The sequence below is a fragment of the Pinus tabuliformis genome, chromosome 6, assembly GCF_031772625.1.
Source record: "Pinus tabuliformis cultivar Carrire ecotype Pingquan chromosome 6, CPIR1, whole genome shotgun sequence".
Taxonomy (NCBI): domain Eukaryota; kingdom Viridiplantae; phylum Streptophyta; class Pinopsida; order Pinales; family Pinaceae; genus Pinus; species Pinus tabuliformis.
In genome coordinates, this window is record NC_142292.1 from 359851809 (window position 1) to 359857808 (window position 6000).

The following is a 6000-nucleotide window of genomic DNA, read 5'->3' on the forward strand; positions in this document are numbered from 1 at the left end:
GTATGTATAAGTTGTTTGGAGTTCTTGTACCTTTGATCACGGTTTCTCCTGTATCAAGCTCACGAACAACACATCCGTTTGATCGAAACACCACTTCATTTCCTTGATCACACATTTGACTGACACTCAACAGGTTATGCTTTAGACCGTCTACATACATAACATTCCCAGCTTTAACCTTTTCTTTCAAGAAAACAGAGCCTTTACCTTTTATGACAGCAGGAGTGTCGTTTCCAAATGAGACATTCTTTTCCTTTTCTAAGGCATTATATGAGTGAAGTTTTTCTTTGTCACATGTCATGTGTTTTGAGCATCCACTGTCGATGTACCACTGATTTTCTTGTGCTTCTGCATACAAGGCTATAACACATCTTTATTTTTGAGGTTCTTTCCTTCTCCATATTTTGGGATTTAATGGAGTTTGCTCCTTTTGAGATGTTTGTCAAAATTTACTCCTGCATTCAGATTCTTCATGGCCAAAGTTGTTACAGATTGAGCATTCTATTTCATTTTCAAGAAGAGAAAAGTTATTATAGGAACTTTTCTTGATCCCTGTCACATTCCTTTGATTTCTTGCTTCTCTAGTCATGATGGTTTTGTAAGCAACACATTGAGCAGCTTTGTGTCCAAAATTATGACATGAGAAACATTGACCATTAAAGAAGTTCCTGCGATTATCGAATCTATTGACCTAGTGATTGTAGTTTCTATTTATATTCATCTTTGAAGCAAATTGCATATGATTTACCTGAGGTTGGTTTCTTTTGTTCATCCTTGAAGCAAATTGAGCCTAATTTACCTGGTGATCTGCTCTATACCTTTGCTAACGATTGTCATACTGTTCACTATTCTTTGCTGCATCAAGATAGCTTTTAGTGGAGGTTGACGACTTCTGTGATTGAGATGCTTCTGTAGTATATCCAAGACCTGTCTTTATCAGAGGAGAACACTACACTTTGATAATTTCATTTAAGGTTTTTAATCCTTTAGTAAATCTAAGATTGAGAGATTTTGTTTTCTCAAGATCCTTTCTTAGGCCCACAATTTCACATTCTAGTTTTTCATTGTGTTTTTCTCTTTTAGCAAGTTGGTATGTCAAGGTATCTATAATCATATTCTTTTCTTCTAAACAGATTTTGAGTTTAGAGATTTCTTCATGAAGGTCATCTTCTTCTAAAGCATCCCAAAAATTATCATCGTCATAATCCATTAGAAGTCTATAGTCATTACTATTTTAATCTTCATCACTATTTGATAAACCATCGTCGTCTTCACGAGTATAGTAACTCTTTTTACTTACAATTTGTTTTCTATTCCATTTTGCAGATTCCTTCCCTTTATCATATTTATCTTTATGAGGACATTTGGCAGCATAATGACCGACTCTACCATAGGCAAAACATTTGAAATGTAGTTTACCTTTAAATCTTCCGAAACCCCATTGAAGCATCTTGACAAAGTTTACTTCATCTTCTTCTTCTGAAATATGTCTTGATTCATTGAGTTCTTCCTTTCCTTTTGCTGAAGCTTCAAATGCAGCTTCTCTCATATCTGATGGGCCTCCTTTTCTCATCTCAAAGGCAGCTAAGATTCCGTGAAGCTGTGTCATAGTGATAGTTTGTAGATCCTGTTTTTCTTCTATGGCAGATACTTTTGATTCAAATTTAGCAAACAAGGATCTTAAAACTTTCTCAACCGAAGTAGCTTCCTTTATCTCTTCACCCAGATTCTTCATGGGGTGTCAATGTCATGCTGAAGGGGATGGAATTTCTGACCTTGGCACCTCAAAATACACTCGTTCCTTCTAATCAAAGGGGATAATGTCATCAAGTTAAATGGAAGGACTATTGGAACTACTCCCACTACTTTCCTTCTTATAAACCCATATATTATCGAAACACATCAATTCCAACAATGGTTTCTGGAAAGAGGTTCCAATGCATCCTAGCCTCCACTGAGTCGAAAATACACAGGTGTCTCTAACAGGCCCCTCAAAATAAAAATACTCGATAAACTTGTTGCAATTTCCTGCTCCAAGGAATCTCCATGGATTGTCATTTGTGCTACTACTACAACAATTAACATTGAAGGCTTTTACTTCCTTGCATGCCCCCTTCGCATTGATGTGATGAAATGCATGGAAAAGGTTGTCCAACAATATGAAAACATGTGGCATTGCATGAAATGCAATGGTACCTTCCTTGAATGTGACTATTGTTATGTACTTCGTCTTGAATTGCATGACCATACTAGCCACCTAGAAAATGCCATTGCTTTCGATGATATTGCAACTAAACTCTTGGCTGCAACAACAAAGGACTTTTTCCTCCTTTCAAGCGAGCTATAATCTATCATAGACATCTCCACCAACATCAAATGTCATCATTTATTTTTCACCCTTTCTATTAGAATGGACACTTTCAACATCATTGAACGCCTCCTCCCAACCCTTACGCATTTTCATTTATGTTCAGAATTTATTTCATGCCTTTTAAAAAACCCCACATAAATTGAACTCCTCTATTATGTACCTTCTACTTGCAAGAATTGCCATTGTTCTGGGACATTTATGTTAGTGTACCTTTCTTCTTAAATTTAAACTTGTGCTACATTCTTTAGAAGATATATAGCAACTCAAATTTTGCTTTCCACATTACCTGAATCCGGCGTTCCTTTGCACCTTTCGGTGCAATTGCTAGTAAATATACATTATCTAAAGAAAATCCTCGACATGGGTGAAAACAAGAGTTGTCGCCCTCAATAAATTTGTTGTCACCACATATCTATGACACTTACTTGATTCTTTAGTTTCCACTTAGCAATAAGGTTAACATTATCTTCTAGAGATATTTGTGATTCATTGAATTCACTTTATCTCAATACAATACCAAATTGTGCGATCAAATATATTTGGAGTCATACATTTTATATATCTCAATTATTTTTCAAATGATATTTATATAATATTTAGTTTATGAATTTTTTTTATATTTAGTGATTTAATTTTTCAAAATAATATTCTCAAATCTTTTATTCCTTCGATATAACTTTTCACTTCAAAACTAAAAAACCATTACCATTAATATTAACTATCACAATTTTTTTTCCAAATTTTACTTTTAAAAAATAGTAATACTTAAACCTCCTAACATCACAAAGAATACCTAAACATTACTATTTTTCTTATGTCAAGATTTTAAAAGTGAAGTCCACATTCACTATCATTTTTTTTTCTTCAAAATTTAACTTATAAAAAATAATAATGATTACGCATGCTAACTTCACAAAGGATCCGTAAGCATTACTATTGGTCGTATGTCAAGATTTTAAAAGTGAGGTCGACATTCACAATTTTGTTTCCTTATCGAGGAATCTTTACGGCCTTTTTTACTATTTGTCATATGTCAAAAATTTTAAAAGTGAGGTCCAGACTCCACATTCACTATTTTGTTTTCTTGTCGAGTAATCTTTACGGCCTTTTTTACTATTTTTCATATGTCAAGATTTTAAAAGTGAGGTCGACATTCACTATTTTGTTTTCTTATCGAGGAATCTTTACGGCCTTTTTTACTATTTGTCATATGTCAAAAATTTTAAAACTGAGGTCCACATTCACTATTTTGTTTTCCTGTCGAGGAATCTTTACGTCCTTTTTTACTATTTTTGATATGTCAAGATTTTAAAAGTGAGGTCGACATTCACTATTTTGTTTTCTTTGTCGAGGAATCTTTACGGCCTTTTTCGCCCTTTTCCATTTATCGTTACCGAAAGTGCGCTTGCAGTCCCCTTAATACGCGACCGTGAAATCAGATTATATGATTTATATATTATTGACAATGAAATCACTTTGAAGATTCATTTTGAAATTAAAAAACCATATGTTTTAAATATTAAGTTGATTGAGATTGAAATTGAAAATTATGAGTAGGTTTAATAATTTAATAATCAAAAGAATCTAGCCGTCCAATCACTACCTTTCGCTTATCTAGATGTTGGTCCATATTTTAATAATTTACTTTGGACGTATCTTCAATTGTCCTTCATCAATCTCATCCACGCCCTTCGCTATGCATTTAAGTTAATTTAATTATTTTAAATTTCACAAAGGAACCGTAAGCATTACTATTGGTCGTATGTCAAGATTTTAAAAGTGAGGTCGACATTCACTATTTTGTTTTCTTGTCATGGAATCTTTACGGCCTTTTTCACCCTTTTCCATTTATCGTTACCGAAAGTGCGCTTGCAGTCCCCTTAATACGCTACCGTGAAATCAGATTATATGATTTATATATTAATACGCTACCGTGAAATTAATGATGTTTTGATGGGCCTGCAATGCCACCCATATGTACTGAACCATGATCTTTATACTGTCTGTGGACCTTATAACTGTTGTTATATGTCACCAATGATGTTTTGATGGGTCTGAATGCCACCCATTTGTATGCCACCCATTTGTACTGATCCATGATCTTTATATTGTCTTAATATAAACTATTCTGCTTTCTCTTCTGAAAAAATATAAACTATTCTGCTTTTTCTTCTGAAAAAAAATGAAATTGAAAATTAGAGTAGGTTTAATAATTCAATAATCAAAAGAATCTAGCCGTCCAATCACTACCTTTCGCTTATCTAGATGTTGGTGCATATTTTAATAATTTACTTTGGACGTATCTTCAATCGTCCTTCATCAATCTCATCCACGCCTTCGCTATGCTCTTCTACACATTTCTTCTTCTCACTTATTTCTCACATGTCCATGTTAAATCTTGCTTGCTTTTGTATTTTAACACGTATTTTTACTTTTTCTACTATGACGTTTTTCAAAGCTAAATAATTATAACTTTAAGTTAATTTAATTATTTTAAATTAAAATTAGTTAAATCATAGCCAAAATTAATAAATATACATACTAGTCAAACAATTTCCTAATTAATGTGTCAGCGAGCGTTGCATGCTTGTGCATTTGTTGTGGTAGTGAATTTCAACACACATTCTTACTCGCAAGTGAAGGCAGGAATTTGCAAGACTCTCTTTTTCATTTCCGATGATGGTGAATGACTTTGTTTGAACTATAGATCTATTAAATAGGTGTGCTTGCTGATTATACTTCATCTCTTACTCTTCTTGGATGTGTGGAAGGCAATCAAGAGAAAAGCATGCTCATTTCGAGGAGGATTTTTGGTTCTTAGCATTCTTACTCTTCAATTCATAAGTATGTTGATTATTTGACAATCAATGTAATTTTAGTAACATTAGATATAAAAAATGAAGATGTGGTCAAGTGTCCAATGATTCAACTGGTAATTAATAGCAGAAGACTTTTGATTTGTGTATTCATTGATTGTTTACTTCAGGGATTCATAAGTTCTTGCTTTAGAAGTGTTTGGGCCAACATTGGAATGTTGGCCCTAAGCGTACTAGCACATGTGCTTTATGACATGTATTCGTCTGAAAAGGTATGGCTCAATGTGTTCAATGTTATTCTATGCACAACCATTACATTGTTGCTTTTGGTCTCTATCTACGTTGCCTTAGTTGGTAAAACCATTTGTATCATCATCTTGTTCTAATTCACATAGAAATTATGGAAACGTTAATGATCATGTCCTGAAATGTTGGATTCTGGTTTGTTCTAGCCAACCAGAATATATTATGGCGAGGTTAGTTTTAAGTTCATTAGCTGCTCTGTTGGTCACAATTTTTGTTATACTAATTGTTTTTTATGGCTAAACTGAGAGTCTTTAGCTTTGTCCTCGCCTCAATGGCTAAGACCTTTGGATTAAATCTCTCAATGAGAGATCTCAACATATTTTGAACTACTACAGGCTCTTCTAATTTTTCATCAAATCCTCTTACAGTGTTTACAACCTCATCAACTCTTAGAAAGTATTTAGAAATATCTTCATCATCACGCATCTTCAAAGACTCGAACTGCATTCTAAAATCTTGAAGTTTGGCTTGCCTTACCTTACTGTCACCGTCATAATAGTTGCTCAT